Raw genomic sequence first — 18,940 nt, forward strand, 5'->3', positions numbered from 1 at the left:
TTTTTGCCGAGATATTGTCGCTTAGGTTGGAAGAGCGTCTCCCATAGGTGATTGGGGAGGATCAGACAGGGCTTGTAAAGGGTAGGCAGTTGTCCTCAAATGTATGGCGCTTGTTAAACGTGGTGCCCTCCCCATTAGAAGGGACGTGGAGAGCTGGAGGTGGTGCTGGACGCGGAGAAGGCGTTTGATCGAGGAGAATGGAGTTATTTGTTTGCTGCGTTGGAGCGGTTTGGGATTGGGCCTAAGTTTGTGGCATAGGTCAAATTATTATACAAGGAACTGAAGGTGAGCATTCATATGAATGAGGTGAAGACCACAAGACATAGAAGCAGAATTAGGCCACTCGGCCCATTGAGTCTGCACCGCCATTCAATCATGGCTGATATTTTCTCATCCCCATTCTCCTGCCTTCTCCCCATAACCCCTGATCCACTCATTGATCAAGAACCTATCTATCTCTGTCTTAAAGACACTCAGTGATTTGGCCTCCACAGCCTTCTGCGGCAAAGAGTTCCACAGATTCACCAACCCTCTGGCTGAAGAAATTCCTCCTCATCTCTGGTTTAAAGGATCGTCCCTTTAGTCTGAGATTGTGTCCTCTGGTTCTAGTTTTTCCTACAAGTGGAAACATCCTCTCCACGTCCACTCTATCCAGGCCTCGCAGTATCTTGTAACGAGTACAGATCCAGAGTCCTCAACTGTTCCTCATACGACAAGCTCTTCATTTCAGGGATTATTCTTGTGAACCTCCTCTGGACCCTTTCCAAGGCCAGTACTATCGTGTTAATCACCCTGGGGTAACACGGGCTGCAACTGGATGTAGTTGTACTGGAAAGTAGACTCCAAACTGTGATGTTGGTTCAATACGCTTTATTGAACTTGTTAAGCAGTGCACAGAGTTCGCTGTGGGTTTGACACTCTACTAATCTAAGCGTGCTTACTATAACTAACTAGACCAGACTAGCTCTGAGTCACGTGTAAAAGGTGCTGATATATACACCCTGACTGTCACTACAGTTGTCGCCAGTGGAAAGAGCCAGAGTGCTGATGCCTCGTGTGTTTTATAGTAGGAGACCGCCCTCCAGTGTTCTGCCTGGTGATTGGTTGTGTTCTGTCCTGTGTGTTGATTGGCTGTACTGGGTGCCTGTCACTGCCTGTCTGTATCTCATTAGGTGCATGAGTGCACATCATGACATCTCCCCTTTTTAAAAAGAATTGTCCGTTGCTTGGAGCATATGCGACTGTATTTACATGTAGAACTATTTACATAGAATTTACAGTGCAGAAGGAGGCTATTCGGCCCATCGAGACTGCACCGGCTCTTGGAAAGAGCACCCTACACCTCCACCCTATCCCCATATCCCAGTAACCTCCACCCAACACTAAGGGCAATTTTGGACACTAAGGGCAATTTATCACGGCCAATTCACCTAACCTACACATCTTTGGACCGTGGGAGGAAACCGGAGCACCCGGAGGAAACCCATGCACACACGGGGAGGATGTGCAGACTCCGCACAGACAGTGACCCAGCGGGGAATCGAACCAGGGACCCTGGAGCTGTGAAGCCACAGTGCTAACCACTTGTGCTACCGTGCTGCCCATGGGCGGAGATCATCCCGTATACGGCGCAGGGAGATAGGGAGGATAGAGAGGAGCGGCGGTGGCCGGGAGGTGAAATCCTGGAAGTTGACGGGAAGTAAGCGGGAGGGTCACATACTGGAGGTTTTGGTCGGCGGAAAGGAACCCCGCAGGCGTGGTTTGACCTTCTGTCCACAGGGAAAGCGCTACGCCAATTGAGGCAGGCGAAGGGAGTAGTATACGAATATGGGGAGAAGGCCAGTCGCTTGTTGGCAGTGACAGCTCCGCCAGCGGGCGGCCTGGTGAATGATTGTTCAGGTCCGGGATGGGGCGAGGGGATTGGTGGTGGCACCGGAGCAGGTGAACAGGGCATTTGAAGAGTTTCATAAAAGGCTGTACAGGCCGGAGCCCCGGAGGACGAGTCGGATATGAGGGACTTCTTGGGGTGGGGCTGGAGCTTCCTAAAGTAGGAGAGGGCCGGGAAGATGCAAACGCATAAAGCAGCAAGCCCAGATGGGTTCCCGGTGGAATCCTACAGCAAGGTTTTTGGACAGGCTGGTGCCACTGGTGGTGGAGATGTTTGAGGACATGGTAGCTAAGGGGGCACTCCCAGAGACGATGGGACAGGCAAATATTAAACTGTTGCTTAAAACGGATAAGGTCCAGGTGGAGTGTGGCTCATATCGGCCAACATCCCTGAGAAACGTGGATGTCAAGATTTTTTGCCGAGATATTGTCGCTTAGGTTGGAAGAGCGTCTCCCATAGGTGATTGGGGAGGATCAGACAGGGCTTGTAAAGGGTAGGCAGTTGTCCTCAAATGTATGGCGCTTGTTAAACGTGGTGCCCTCCCCATTAGAAGGGATGTGGAGAGCTGGAGGTGGTGCTGGACGCGGAGAAGGCGTTTGATCGAGGAGAATGGAGTTATTTGTTTGCTGTGTTGGAGCGGTTTGGGATTGGGCCTAAGTTTGTGGCATAGGTCAAATTATTATACAAGGAACTGAAGGTGAGCATTCATATGAATGAGGTGAAGACCACAAGACATAGAAGCAGAATTAGGCCACTCGGCCCATTGAGTCTGCACCGCCATTCAATCATGGCTGATATTTTCTCATCCCCATTCTCCTGCCTTCTCCCCATAACCCCTGATCCACTCATTGATCAAGAACCTATCTATCTCTGTCTTAAAGACACTCAGCGATTTGGCCTCCACAGCCTTCTGCGGCAAAGAGTTCCACAGATTCACCATCCTCTCACTGAAGAAATTCCTCCTCGTCTCTGGTTTCAAGGATCGTCCCTTTAGTCTGAGATTGTGTCCTCTGGTTCTAGTTTTTCCTACAAGTGGAAACATCCTCTCCACGTCCACTCTATCCAGGCCTCGCAGTATCTTGTAACGAGTACAGATCCAGAGTCCTCAACTGTTCCTCATACGACAAGCTCTTCATTTCAGGGATTATTCTTGTGAACCTCCTCTGGACCCTTTCCAAGGCCAGTACTATCGTGTTAATCACCCTGGGGTAACACGGGCTGCAACTGGATGCAGTTGTACTGGAAAGTAGACTCCAAACTGTGATGTTGGTTCAATACGTTTTATTGAACTTGTTAAGCAGTGCACACAGTTCGCTGTGGGTTTGACACTCTACTAATCTAAGCATGCTTACTATAACTAACTAGACCAGACTAGCTCTGAGTCACGTGTAAAAGGTGCTGATATATACACCCTGACTGTCACTACAGTTGTCGCCAGTGGAAAGAGCCAGAGTGCTGATGCCTCGTGTGTTTTATAGTAGGAGACCGCCCTCCAGTGTTCTGCCTGGTGATTGGTTGTGTTCTGTCCTGTGTGTTGATTGGCTGTACTGGGTGCCTGTCACTGCCTGTCTGTATCTCATTAGGTGCATGAGTGCACATCATGACATCTCCCCTTTTTAAAAAGAATTGTCCGTTGCTTGGAGCATATGCGACTGTATTTACATGTAGAACTATTTACATAGAATTTACAGTGCAGAAGGAGGCTATTCGGCCCATCGAGACTGCACCGGCTCTTGGAAAGAGCACCCTACACCTCCACCCGATCCCCATAACCCAGTAACCTCCACCCAACACTAAGGGCAATTTTGGACACTAAGGGCAATTTATCACGGCCAATTCACCTAACCTACACATCTTTGGACCGTGGGAGGAAACCGGAGCACCCGGAGGAAACCCACGCACACACGGGGAGGATGTGCAGACTCCGCACAGACAGTCACCCAGCGGGGAATCGAACCTGGGACCCTGGAGCTGTGAAGCAATTGTGCTATCCACAATGCTACCGTGCTTTACATTAAATGGCGGGTGGATGAATATACACAGGGGAGGTGTCAAGCGTGCAGATGCAGAACAAAATTTACAGATAAATGTCTCCAAGTCCAATCTTTGGGGCTTGCGTCGGATCCTTGTCGATCGCCTGAGAGGTGAAGGTGGGGACGACGGCGCCTTGACAGGCGGGATTGCTGCCAGATTGGTGGCCTCGTGGCGCGAGGTGTCCGGAGGAGGCATATCAACATCTGGAAAAGTAGGATCTGGTGGTGGGCAGGCAACTTTGAGGAGTGACCTTCTGTTGCGCCTGACAATGGAGACCTCAGCCATACGAACTACAAACGATCTGGGAGCAGCCTGTCGAACAACAACAGCTGGGGCTGACCAGCCTCCATCAGGTCGCTTGATCCGAACAGCGTCCTCCGGAGATAGCACAGGCAAATCGGTAGCAGGAGCATCGTACGTCAGCTTTTGCCGGTTCTTGAGTTGCTGCACCTTTTGCAGCACTGGGAGGTGATCCAGGTCTGGTAAGTGTCTGGCCGGAACAGTCGTCCGCAGGACTCTATTCATGAGGAGTTGAGCCGGAGACATACCGGTGGACAGAGGGGTTGCCCTGTACGCCAACAGCGCAAGGTTGAAGTCAGAAGCAGAGTCCGCAGCCTTGCAGAGCAGTTGCTTCACTATATGGACCCCTTTCTCAACCTTCCCGTTGGACTGCGGGTAGTGTGGGCTTGAGGTCATGTGGTTGAATTGGTACGACTTGGCGTAATTGGACCACTCTTGGCTGTGGAAGCAGGGACCACTGTCACTCATGACAGCGAGTGGAATACCGTGCCTGGCAAATGTCTCCTTGGAGGTCTTGATGACTGTGCTTGATGTGAGGTCGGACAGCTTCACAACTTCCGGGTAACTTGAGACGTAATCTATGATGAGCACATAGTCACGCCCATTGGCGTGGAAAAGGTCGATTCCCACCTTGGACCACGGAGAGGTCACGATCTCGTGTTGCTGGAGTTTGAGCAGGCTGGAAACGCTGGCAGGTCACACAATTGAGGACCATGTTGGAGATGTCCTGGCTGATTCCAGGCCAATAGGCAGCCTGCCGGGCCCTGCGCCTACACTTTTAGACACCTAGGTGTCCCTCGTGGATCTGTTTGAGCACTAAGCTCTGCAGACTGTGAGGAATAATGATACGATCGAGCTTGAGGAGGATCCCCTCGACCACTGTCAGGTCGTCCTTCGTATTAAAGAACTGAGGGCATTGCCCTTTCTGCCAGCCGTTTGCGAGGTGGTGCATTACACGCTGCAGAAGAGGGTCTTTGGCAGTCTCCTCACGAATGCTGATCACTCTTTCATCTGAGGCCGGGAGGTTGCTGGCACACAGCTGCAGCTGTGCCTCAATCTGGCGGATGAAGTCAACCTGTTCACAGGGCGAGGTGATGGAGCGGGACAGGGCATCCGCAATTATCAGCTCCTTGCCTAGTGTGTGTACTAACTCAAAATCATACCTTCGGAGTCGAAGGAGAATGCGCTGAAACCTGGACGTCATGTCATTAAAGTCCCTATGAATGATATAGACCAAGGGTCTGTGGTCAGTCTCCACTGTAAATGTTGGTAGACCGTAGACGTAGTCATGGAACTTTACAATGCCGGTTAGAGGGCCCAGGCACTCTTTTTCCATCTGGGCATACCTCTGCTCAGTAGGAGTCATGGCCATTGACGCATAGGCCACTGGATCCCAGGACGAGGAGTCATCCCTCTGGAGGAGCACCGCACCAATGCCGTCCTGGCTTGCGTCCGTGGAGATTTTTGTTTCCCTGTCTGGGTCAAAAAACGATAGTACCGGAGCAGTGGTGAGCTTTGCTTTGAGCTCGAGCCACTCTGCTTGGTGTGTGGGTAGCCACTGGAATGCAGTGGACTTCTTTACCAGATGCCTGAGAGCCGTGGTGTGTGAGGCCAGGTTGGGAATGAATTTTCCCAAGACGTTCACCATACCGAGGAAGCGTAGCACCACCTTCTTGTCTTCCGGGGTCTTCATGGCGTTAATGGCCTTGACCTTGTCCGAATCTGGTCGCACACCCTGCTGGGATATCTGGTCACCCAAGAACTTGATGGATGACATGACAAAGGAGCACTTGGCCTTGTTCAGCTTGAGGCCGTTTGCATGGACACGTCGAAAGACTTGTTTGAGACGAGATATGTATTCCTCGGGGGTCGTGGGCCATATGATTACATCATCTATATCGACACGCGCACCCTCAATGCCTCCATCATCTGCTCCATGATCCTGTGGAAGATTTTAGAGGCTGAGACAATGCCGAACAGCATACGGTTATAACAGTACCTGCCAAATAGTGTGTTGAACGTGCAGAGCTTCCTGCTGGACTCGTCCAGTTGTATCTGTCAGAAACCACGCGATGCATCTAGCTTCGTGAAGAATTTGGCATGTGCCATCTCACTGGTCAGTCCCTCCCGCTTCGGGATCGGGTAGTGTTCCCGCATTATGTTCCGGTTAAGATCTTTGGGATCTATGCATATCCACAACTCTCCTGAGGGCTTCTTTACACAGACCATCGAGCTGACCCAGTCAGTCGGTTCCGTCACTTTGGAGATGATGCCCTGGTCTTGGAGCTCCTGTAGCTGCGCCTTTAAACGTTCCTTCAGAGGAGCCGGCACCCGGCGTGGTGCATGGATCACAGGCGTGGCATCAGGCCTGAGTAGGATCTTGTAGCAGTATGGCAGAGAGCCCATCCCATCAAACACATCCGGGTATTGAGCAAGGATGTCATCAATGTCAGCCCGAAGATCCACATTGGCAGGGGACATGGCATGGACTCGCTGTACCAGGTTGAGTAGCTGACCTGCATGGGCACCGTAGCAGGGATGCCTTATCAGGCGTGATGATTTCGAATCGCAGTGTGACATTGATGGTCTTGTTGGAGATGAATAGATGACAAGATCCTAGAGCAGTTATGGCATTGCCATTATAATCGAGGAGCTGGCAGGCTGGCGGAAGAATTTGGGGTTGCTTTTTAATGCGGTCAAAATCAGCTTGAGATGTGAAATTGGCAGAAGCACCAGTGTCCAGCTTGAACTGGATGCTGCATAGGTTAACGTGTATGACAGCACGCCATTCGTCCGCGGAATCCACATTGAGGATAGATAGGCGTCTTGCTGAATTTGAGGAGGTATATTCACATGTAGTGATAATGCCCACAAGATAGGGGGACTCCAGGCAGTCGTCCTCTGGATCCGTACATCATCTACGTAGGGTGGTGGTTGATGGGAAGTGTTCAGACTGGAGTCCAGTTACTAGTGTTGTACCACAAGGATCTGTTTTGGGGCCACTGCTGTTTGTCATTTTTATAAATGACCTGGAGGAGGGCGTAGAAGGATGGGTGAGTAAATTTGCAGATGACACTAAAGTCGGGGGAGTTGTGGACAGTGCGGAAGGATGTTACATGTTACAGAGGGACATAGATAAGCTGCAGTGCTGGGCTGAGAGGTGGCAAATGGAGTTTAATGCAGAAAAGTGTGAGGTGATTCATTTTGGAAGGAATAACAGGAAGACAGAGTACTGGGCTAATGGTAAGATTCTTGGCCGTGTGGATGAGCAGAGAGATCTAGGTGTCCATGTACATAGATCCCTGAAAGTTGCCACTCAGGTTGAGAGGGTTGTGAAGAAGGCGTACGGTGTGTTAGCTTTTATTGGTAGAGGGATTGAGTTTCGGAACCATGAGGTCATGTTGCAGCTGTACAAAACTCTGGTGCGGCCGCATTTGGAGTACTGCGTGCAGTTCTGGTCGCCGCATTATAGGAAGGATGTGGAAGCATTGGAAAGGGTGCAGAGGAGATTTACCAGAATGTTGCCTGGTATGGAGGGAAGATCTTATGAGGAAAGGCTGAAGGACTTGAGGCTGTTTTCGTTAGAGAGAAGAAGGTTAAGAGGTGACTTAATTAAGGCATACAAGATGATCAGAGGATTGGATAGGGTGGACAGTGAGAGCCTTTTTCCTCGGATGGTGATGTCTAGCACGAGGGGACATAGCTTTAAATTGAGGGGAGATAGATATAGGACAGATGTCAGAGGTAGGTTCTTTACTCAGAGAGTAGTAGGGGCGTGGAATGCCCTGCCTGCAACAGTAGTGGACTCGCCAACACTAAGGGCATTCAAATGGTCATTGGATAGACATATGGACGATAAGGGAATAGTGTAGATGGGCTTTGGAGTGGTTTCACAGGTCGGCGCAACATCGAGGGCCGAAGGGCCTGTACTGCGCTGTAATGTTCTATGTTTATGTTCTATGTTCTATGTAGTGCTACCAGGATCAGAATCCAGTAAACCTGGCTGTACTCATCGAACGCACTTGCGTTGGAATTGGGATCGCTGGCCCTTGACTGATGGTGCAGACCTGCACAAGGCAGCATAATGTCCAGGCTTCCCGCAATTTAAACATCGCCGGCCTTTTGCAGGGCATTGCCGCTTTAAGTGGGCGGTGCCGCAGTTCGGGCACGTCATGACGTTGACGTCGTTACGCTCCGTGCGTCGTCGCGCATGCACAGTGCGGTCAGCCGACGTTCGCGCCTGCGCAGTTTGGTTTTCGGCCGCTTCGTTCTCCCGTTCGTGTTGCGCATGCGTGGGGCCCCGGGAAAAGCGCGCGGAATGGCCGCTTTCTTCGACACTGAGGCGCTGCATCCGGGCGATGGCCTGTACACTCTCTGCCCCGTGGGAGGCAAGTTTTTCGTATTCTGCCGATTTGAAACGGGAGTACCGATTTCTCACATGTTCATGCACTATACACGTCTCGATTGCGACTGGCAGGGTCATGTGCTTAATTTTGAGGAGTTGCTCCCGCAAGGAATTGGAGTGCACCCAAACACGATCTGATCCCTGATCATGGAATCAGCGGTGTCACCATAATTGCAGCACTGCGTTAATATACGGAGATGAGTTAGAAAGGATTGGAAAGGTTCATCCTTACCCTGAAGGAAGTTGCTGGAAGATATAGCGCTCAGAGCTCTCGTTTGTTTCGACTTCACAGTGACTGTCGAACTTCTCCAAAACGGTCTTGAATTTGGTCTTGTCCGCGCGTCGGTAAAATTAAGTGAGTTGAAAATCTGGATGGCTTGCTCCCCCACAGTTGATAGGAGCGGCGCAATTTTTCTTGCATCGGGCGCACCGTTGAGGCCCGAGGCCTCAATGTAGAGAAGGAACCTTTGTTTGAAGGCCCGCCAGTTGGCGTCAAGATTGCTGGAGATCCGTAGCTGTGGAGTGGCCTGGATCTTCTCCATGCCGCTGGAAAGCACTTGCTGGTCCTCACGGAATCACTCGAGGTAAACCACTTAGAGAAAGTAGACTACTGGTACCATGTCGTGTTATTCACCCTGGGGTAACACGGACTGCAACTGGATGCAGTTGTACTTGAAAGTAGACTCCAAACTGTGATGTTGGTTCAATACGTTTTATTGAACTTGTTAAGCAGTGCACACAGTTCGCTGTGGGTTTGACACTCTACTAATCTAAGCATGCTTACTATAACTAACTAGACCAGACTAGCTCTGAGCCACGTGTAAAAGGTGCTGATATATACACCCTGACTGTCACTACATTTGTCGCCAGTGGAAAGAGGCAGAGTGTTGATGCCTCGTGTGTTTTATAGTGGGAGATCACCCTCTAGTGTTCTGCTTGGTGGTTGGTGGTGTTCTGTCCTGTGTGTTGATTGGCTGTACTGGGTGTCTGTCACTGCCTGTCTGTATCTTATTATGTGCAGGAGTGCATATCATGACAAGTACATCCTACTTAGATACCGGGTCTAAAACCGCTCACTATACTCCAAATGGGGTCTGACCAGAGCCTTATACAGAAGTACATCCCTGCTCTTGTATTCTAACCCTCTCAACGTGAATGCTGACATTGCATTTGCCTTCCTAACTGCGGACTGAACCTGCACGTTAACCTTAAGAGAATCTTGAACGAGCACTAGGGGTATTTTCAGCTGCATAGGGGAACGAGGCAGGGGTGTCCCCCCTCTTGTTTGAGCAGGCGATAGCGGTGCTGGTGGGTAAGAGAATGAGGTTTAAGATGGTGGCAGGGCTGGCGATAGAGCCCTTGGCTCGAGATAGGGCCCTGCTCCGTAAACTGGAATTTCACTAGCCTGGTGGGTGGGGTCAAGGCAGATGTGTTGAGATGGGACAGCCTCCCCCTATCATTGGCAGGCCGCGGGCAGGCGGGAATGATGAATATCTTTATTGTATTCCAGTGCTTGTCGGCCTATTTGCCGAAGACGATCGTTTATGGGGGTGGAACGGTTGATTTTGTCGTTTGTCTGGGTGGGTAAGGTGGCAAGGATTCGGAGGACGGTGCTTCAGAGAGGGCGACACTCAGGGGGTTTGGCTCTACCCAATCTGATGGGCGGCGAACTACGAGAAGGTACGGGGCTGGGGTCGGGAGATGGAGGCGATATGGACGAGGTTCTTCTAGGGGGTCGGGGTTCCGGGCACCGCTCCCGTTTTCCCAGGTAAATACTCGAGTAGTCCGGTGGTGGTCGCCACGCTGAAGATATGGGGGTAATTTCGGCAGCGTTTTAAGTTGGGGGAAGGGACCGAAGTTGATACCGGTCCGAGGGAATCACGTGTGTGAGCCGGCTAGGCTGGCTGCTAGAATTTGGGAATGGGAGGAACATAGAACATAGCACATAGAAACATACAGCACAGAACAGGCCCTTCGGCCCACGATGTTGTGCCGAACTTTTGTCCTGGATTAAGAACAAATAAATCTACACCCCTTCATTCTACCGTAATCCATGTACTTATCCAATAGCCGCTTGAAGGTCCCTAATGTTTCCGACTCAACTACTTCCACAGGCAGTGCATTCCATGCCCCCACTACTCTCTGGGTAAAGAACCTACCTCTGATATCCCTCCTATATCTTCCACCATTAAATTTATGTCCCCTTGTAATGGTTTGTTCCACTCGGGGAAAAAGTCTCTGACTGTCTACTCTATCTATTCCCCTGATCATCTTATAAACCTCTATCAAGTCGCCCCTCATCCTTCTCCGTTCTAATGAGAAAAGGCCTAGCACCCTCAACCTCTCCTCGTAAGACCTACTCTCCATTCCAGGCAATATCCTGGTAAATCTCCTTTGCACCTTTTCCAAAGCTTCCACATCCTTCCTAAAATGAGGCGACCAGAACTGTACACAGTACTCCAAATGTGGCCTTACCAAAGTTTTGTACAGCTGCATCATCACCTCACGGCTCTTAAATTCAATCCCTCTGTTAATGAACGCGAGCACACCATAGGCCTTCTTCACAGCTCTATCCACTTGAGTGGCAACTTTCAAAGATCTATGAACATAGACCCCAAGATCTCTCTGCTCCTCCACATTGCCAAGAACTCTACCGTTAACCCTGTATTCCGCATTCATATTTGTCCTTCCAAAATGGACAACCTCACACTTTTCAGGGTTAAACACCATCTCCAGGAGCGGAGGGTGAGGGAATTATTTTTGGAAGGGCAGCTTTGAGGAGTTGACGGAGAAGTTTGGGATTCCGCGGACGGAGGCCATTAGGTACATGCTGGTGCGGGACTTTACAAAAAAGGTTTCCGGTGACACCCCCTCCCTCCTCGTTATTGGAAAGGGTGTTGTTGGTGATGGGATTGGAGGGGGAGGGGGGTCATCTCGGCGATTCATGGGACGATTCTGGAGGAGGATATGGCTTCGCCGGAGGGGGTTAAGGCCAAGTGGGAATGGAGCTGAGGGGTGGCGCTGGGGGAGGGGATGTGGCATGAGGTGTTGCGGAGGGTGAATGCCTCGACCTCCTGTGCGAGGCTGGGGTTGATACGGTTAAAGGTGGCGCACAGGGCGCACCTGACGAGATCCAATATGAGCCGTGGGAGGGGAGGACGTTTGCGAGAGGCATGGGAGGGGTCCGGCCAATCCTGCTCGAAGTTGGAGGTATTCTGGAGGTTGTTTACCAGCGCCACGTTGGCGATCGTGCACCTGGATTTTGAGCCCAGTCCCCTGCGGGGCCATAATTGGGGTGTCGGACTTGGCGGAGCTGCGGACGGGAGCGTGGGGCAGCTGTTTAAACCTTTGCCTCAGTGATTGCCCGCAGGCGGGTCCTATTGGGGTGGAAATCAGCTTCTCCTCCCTGTGCCTCGGAGTGGTGGGGCGGGAGAGGTGGCGGGGGGGCGGGGCGGGGGGGAATGGACGTCCTGTATTTGGAGAAGTTTGCTTTGAGAGGGGGAAAGGTGGAAGGAACCCACAAGAGACGGGATCTGTTGACTCTACACTTTAAAGCATTGGTTACCGTTAACTGATAAGGAGAGGGGGTGGTTGGGGGGGTGGGGGGTTGTTAGGGATGGTGGGGGTTTCTTTGAGTTATTGGGGTATTGGTTGTTGGAGTGGGGGTGGGAGGGGTTCTGTTGTTCGTGATGTAGCACACGGGGCTAAATCGCTGGCTTTGAAAGCAGACCAAGGCAGGCCAGCAGCACGGTTCGATTCCCGTATCGGCCTCCCCGAACAGGCGCCGGAATGTGGTGACTCGGGGCTTTTCACAGTAACTTCATTTGAAGCCTACTTGTGACAATAAGCGGTTTTCATTTTGCATTGACTTGTTTCACGTATACAATGTTCGAAACCAAATAAAAATATTTTCCCCATAAAGGGAAGGCAAATGGGAATGTTGGCCTTTATCGCGAGGGGAATCGAATACAAAATTAAGGGATGTTTTACAGCAACGGTACACGCCCTTGGTGTGACCAAGCGTGGGAAGTGTGTACAGTTTTGGTCTCCTTTCTTGGATAAAGATGGAGTCTGGAATTCTTTGGGCGTGGCAGCTAACTTTCTCCACGGGCGGCCCACTGCCGCCGTGGGTCTTCCGGCAGCGTGGGCCGGCTCCAGCGGGGAAGTCCCATTGCCAAGCGGCCAGAGCACCCCGCTGTAAATGCCTGAGAAGCAGTTCCGGCAGGGGTTCAGTGGGCAAATTCCCGGGATGCAGGGCGCACCTTTTGAGGAAATGTGGAGCAGGTTGGGGCCTGTACCCATTGGAGTTTAGAAGATTGAGGGGCGACCATGTTGAAACATCCTGAGGGGGGGGGTTTGACAGGCTGGATGCTGAGAAGATGTCGTCCCCCACCCCCCACCCCCCCCAATCTCTTGACGAGACTAGACCGAGGGAACCCGGTTATTAAGAATAAGAGGTCGACCATTCGGGCAGCACGGTAGTACAAGTGGTTAGCACTGTGGCTTCACAGCGCCAGTTTCCCAGGTTCGATTCCCCGCCGGGTCACTGTCTGTGCGGAGTCTGCACGTCCTCCCCGTGTCTGCGTGGGTTTCCTCCGGGTGCTCCGGTTTCCTCCCACAGTCCAAAGATGTGCAGGTTTAGTGGATTGGCCGTGATAAATTGCCCTTAGTGTCGAAAAAAGGTTAGGAGGGGGTTATTGGGTTACGGGGATAGGGTGTTCTATTTAAGATGGGGATGAGGGCCGTTAACATGCGGTATTCTACCACCCCAGAGAGCAGCGGGGTCTCTGGGCATTGAACATATTCAAGTTGAGTTACTCTCCGCAGGATTCCCAGCCTCTGACCTGCTCTGGTAGCCACAGTATTAATGTGGCTGGGCCCAGTTCAGTTTCTGATCAATGGTAACCCCCAGGATGTTGACATTGGAGGATTTAGTGATGGCAACACGGTCGCACAGTGGTTAGTGAGCACTGTTGCTTCACAGCGCCCCGGGTTCGATTCGCGGCTTGGGTCCCTGTCTGTACGGAGTCTGCGCGTTCTCCCCCGTGTCTGCGTGGGTTTCCTCCGGGAGCTCCGGTTTCCTCCCACAAGTCCCGAAAGACGTGCTTGTGGGGTGAATTGGACATTCTGAATTCTCCCTCTGTGTACCCGAACAGGCGCCGGAATGTGGCGACGAGGGGATTTTCACAGTAACTTCATTGCAGTGTTAATGTAAACCTACCTGTGACAAGAATAAAGATTATTGTTTAATGCCATTGAATGTCAAGGGGCAATGGTTAGATCCTCTCTTGTATCATAGAATATCATAGAATTTACAGTGCAGAAGGAGGCCATTCGGCCCATCGAGACTGCACCGGCTCTTCGAAACAGCACCCTACCCAAGCCCACACCTCCACCCTATCCCCATAACCCAGTAACTCCACCCAACATTAAGGGCAATTTTGGTCACTAAGGGCAATTTTGGACACGAAGGGACAATTTAGCACGGCCAATCCACCTAATCTGCACATCTTTGGACTGTGGGAGGAAACCGGAGCACCCGGAGGAAACCCACGCAGACACGGGGACGACGTGCAGACTCCGCACAGACAGTGACCCAAGCCGGAATTGAACCTGGGACCCTGGAGCTGTGAAGCAATTGTGCTCACCACAATGCTACCGTGCTGCCCCTGGTAGGAGATGGTCATTGCCGGGCACTTGTGTGGTGTGAATGTAACTTGCCCCTTGTCAGCCCCGAGCCTGGATATTGTCCAGGTCTTGCTGCATTTGGACAGGGACTGATTCAGTATCTGAGGAGCCGTGAATGGTGCTGAAAATCGTGCAGTCGTCCACAAACATCCCCACTTCTGACCTTGTGATGGAAGGGAGGTCATTGATGAAGCAGCTGAAGATGGTTGGGGCCGAGGACACGACCCTGAGGAACTCCTGCAGTGACGTCCTGGAGCTGAGATGATTGACCTCCAACCACCACAACCATCTTCCTTTGTGCCGGGTCTGACTCCAACCAGCGGAGAGTTTCCCCCTGATTCCCACTGACTCCAGTGTAGCTCGGGCTCTTTGATGCCACACTCGGTCAAACGCTGCCTCGATGTCGAGGGCAGTCACTCTCGCCTCACCTCTGACATTCAGCTCTTTTGTCCATGTTTGAACCAAGGCTGGAATGAGGTCAGGGGCAGCACGGTAGCATTGTGGTTAGCACAAATGCTTCACAGCTCCAGGGTCCCAGGTTCGATTCCGGCTTGGGTCACTGTCTGTGCGGAGTCTGCACATCCTCCCCGTGTGTCCGTGGGTTTCCTCCGGGTGCTCCGGTTTCCTCCCACAGTCCAAAGATGTGCGGGTTAGGTGGATTGGCCATGCTAAATTGCCCATAGTGTCCAAAATTGCCCTTAGTGTAGGGTGGGGTTACTGGGTTATGGGGATAGGGTGGAGGTGTGGACCTTGGGTAGGGTGCTCTTTCCAAGAGCCGGTGCAGACTCGATGGGCCGAATGGCCTCCTTCTGCACTGTAAATTCTATGATAATCTATGAGTGACCCTGGCGGAACCCAAACTGAGTGTCTGTGAGCAGGTTATTGCTGAGTAAGTGCCGCTTGATAGCACTGTTGGCGACTCCTTCCATCACTTTGCTGCTGATGGAGAGCAGACTGATAGGGCGGATATTGGCTGGGTTGGATTTGTCCTGCTTCTTGTGTACAGGACACACCTGGGTGATTTTCCACATTGCCGGGTAGATGCCAGTGTTGTAGCTGGACTGGAACAGCTTGGCTAGCGGTGCAGCAAGTCCTGGAGCACACGTCTTCAGTACTATTGCGGGATATTGTCAGGGCCCAAAGCCTTTGCCGTATCCAGCGCCTTCAGCCTTTTCTCGATCTCACGCGGAGCGAATCGTATTGGCTGAGGACTGACATCTGTGATGCTGGGACCTCCGGAGGAGACCGAGACGGATCATCCACTCGGCACTTCCGGCTGAAGATTGTTGCGAATGCCTCGGCCTCGTCATTTGCACAGATGTGCCGGGCTCCTCCATCATTGAGGACGGGGATATTTGTGGAGCCTCCTCCCCCAGTGAGTTGTTTAATTGTCCGCCACCATTCACGGCTGGATGTGGCAGGGTTACAGAGCTTAGATCTGACGTGTTGGTTGTGGAATCGCTTCGCTCTGTCGATTACTTGCTGCTAATGCTGATTGGCTCACAAGCAGTCGCGTGTTGTAGCTTCACCAGGTTAGATACATCATTTTCCGGTCTGCCTGGTGTTACTCCTGACACGCTCTCCTACACTCTTCATTGAACCGGGGTTGACCCCCCGGCTGGGTGGTAACGGTAGACTGGGGGATCTGCCGGGCCATGAGGTTACAGGCTGTGGTCGGACACGCTTCTGCTGCTGCTGATGGCCCACAGGGCCTCCTGGGCGCCCAGTCTTGAGTCGCTCGATCTGTACGAAGTCTAACCCCATTTAGCACGGCGGTAGTGCCACACGACTTGATACGTCATCAAGGACTGTGAGGTGGCAATACCTACCAATGCTGTCACGGGCAAATGCACAAGGTGGATTGGTGAGGACGGGGGTCAAACAGATTTTTCCCTCTTGTTGGTTCCCTCTCCACCTGCTGCAGTCCCAGTCCAACAGCTCTGTCCTTTAGGGCCCGGCCAGCTCGGTCTGTGGTGGTACTACCGAGCCAGTCTTGGAGAGGGGCATTGAAGCCCCCCACCCAAAGTACATCCTGTGCCCTTGCCACCCTCACTGCTTCCTCCAGGTAGCGTCCAACACGGAGGAGTATTGATTCACCAGCTGACGGTGGCCGGGACGTGGTATCCAGCTGGAGTTTTCCGCGCCCATGTTTGACCTGGCGCCTTGGGGCTTCATGGGGTCCAGAGTCGATGTTGAGGACTGCGAGGGCGACATCATGCCGACTGTGTACTGCTGTGCCGCCACCTCTGCTGGGTCTGTCCTGCCGGTGAGACAGGACATACCCAGGAATGGTGATCGTGGTGTCTGGGACATTGTCTGTAAGGACATATGTAGGCCAGACCAGGGTAAGGACGGCAGATTTCTCCCTTCCCCTAATGGGAACATTAGTGAACCAGGTGTTTTTTTTTTTACGGCAATCGATGATCGCCATTACTGAGATTTGGTGAAAATCCAAACTCCCGATTTTATTAATAGCATTTAAAGCCCAGCAGCTGCCATGTTGGAGATCGAACCCGTGTCGCCCCGGGACACTAACCTGGCCTACTGGCCCAGTGACGTTGCCAGCATGTTACTGCCTTCCTCCACATGAATATGGATAAGGGAGACAAAGGAAAGCTAGGCCCATTGGCTAATGGTACAAGGAGTGGGGTGGGAGGAGGGGGGGGGGGGGGCACAGATTTAAGGTGGCCGAGGGAGGGGGCTGGAAACGGGGATTATGGGCAGAATTCCCTGGCCACCGGTCCTGTCCGATCGGCAAGTGGAACCCCCCCTCCCCCCCCCACCTCGCCCGTGAGGTTTCCCAGCGGCGTGGGGTTAGCTCCGACGGGAAATCCCGTTGCCAAGCGACGGGAAGAGGGAGAATCCCGACGGCAGCAAACGGCTCACCGCCGGGAAACACACGTTGGAACAGGACAATCCCGCCCGCTGAATGATTTCAGTTCAGAGATGGATCAGGGGTGATTCCTGGGATGAAGGGGGATGGTCCAATGAGGTGATGTTGAGTAGGTTGAGGCCTACGCCAGTTGCAGCTTTAATGGAACATCAGAGATTCTGAGGATGGGGGGGTTTGACGCTAAGAGGATTTTTCCGCCTCATGGTGGGGAGGGGTAATCCAGAGTCTAGAACCAGGGGGTGCAGTCTCAAAATATGGGGGTCAGTATTATGTGGGTGAAGAGTCATGACAAGTGGGCTTCGTCAGTGAGGGGATTGAGATTGATCAGGCACAAAGTCTTCGGTTTAACGCTGGATTGGGCACCATTATGCTGTAGATGTTTGGGGGGCTAAGCTGGGGGGAGTTTGGGTGGAAACCAGAGGTTTAATGGAAGGTTGCAATCTCTTCATAATTACCCCATTTCCAAAGGATAAAACCCCTTCCCATTGACTCCCATTGTACACAATCCCAATGGACCCAAACCCTTTCCCATTCACTTCCATTGTACACAATCCCAATGGATCCAAACCCCTTCCCATTCACTCCCATTGTACACAATCCCAATGGACCCAAACCCCTTCCCATTCACTCCCATTGTACACAATCCCAATGGACCCAAACCCCTTCCCATTCACTCCCATTGTACACAATCCCAATGGACCCAAACCCTTTCCCATTCACTTCCATTGTACACAATCCCAATGGATCCAAACCCCTTCCCATTCACCCCCACTGTACACAATCCCAATGGACCCAAACCCCTTCCCATTCACTCCCATTGTACACAATCCCAATGGACCCAAACCCCTTCACTCCCATTGTACACAATCCCAATGGATCCAAACCCCGTCCTATTCACTCCCCATGTACACACTCCCAATGGACCCAAACCCCTTCCCATTCACTCCCATTGTGCACAATCCCAATGGAGCCAAACCCCTTCCAATTCGCTCCCATTGTACACAATCCCAATGGACCCAAACCCTTTCCATTCACTCCCATTGTGCACAATCCCAATGGATCCAAACCCCGTCCTATTCACTCCCCAAACCCTTTCCATTCACTCCCATTGTGCACAATCCCAATGGATCCAAACCCCGTCCTATTCACTCCCCATGTACACACTCCCAATGGACCCAAACCCCTTCCCATTCACTCCCATTGTGCACATTCCCAATGGACCCAAACCCCTTTCCATTCACTCCCATTGTACACAATCCCAATGGACCCAAACCCCTTTCCATTCACTCCCATTGTACACACTCCCAATGGACCCATTTACTCCCATTGTATAGAATCAGATTGGGTCAAATCCCTTCCCATTCTAGCAGACACGCGCTGGACATGCGGAGCTCAGAAACAATCAAGGAAGCTTGTACTTACTGCTCGGATGGGATTACACTGGTCAATGGGGTTCTTAAAGTCCGTCCTCAGTTCATCGAAAGCAATGATCTGCAACAGAGATAAGAGAGGGTGTGATTAGGAGGCCAATACATGGCAATAAAGTTGAGGCATGAGGCATACGCTGTAGATTCTCAAATGTCTCCTGTACCACGTTACACGTTTCTTTGGCCTTCAAATGTAGTTTATCACTGTTACATCGCAGAGCTCCACGGTGTGTGTGCTGTCTGACGTGGGAACCCGCCGACGCTTCCAGCTCATGAAGCTTCTCAGTGTCAGCTTGGTCACAGTG

At 51.9% G+C, this 18,940-nt stretch overlaps 1 protein-coding gene across 1 annotated transcript in view; it reads right to left on the bottom strand.

The window, feature by feature from the left end:
* The window catches only part of LOC140400103 (protein cornichon homolog 2-like), a 146,723-nt gene extending 128,026 nt beyond the window's left edge, over positions 1–18,697 (bottom strand). The window contains exon 1 of the mRNA XM_072489582.1: positions 18,631–18,697. The gene's annotated coding sequence lies outside the window, so the exon portion shown is untranslated. The remainder of the gene's footprint in view (positions 1–18,630) is intronic.
* Positions 18,698–18,940: the final 243 nt, after the last annotated feature.

Source organism: Scyliorhinus torazame, chromosome 24 (genome assembly GCF_047496885.1).
Source record: "Scyliorhinus torazame isolate Kashiwa2021f chromosome 24, sScyTor2.1, whole genome shotgun sequence".
NCBI lineage: Eukaryota > Metazoa > Chordata > Chondrichthyes > Carcharhiniformes > Scyliorhinidae > Scyliorhinus > Scyliorhinus torazame.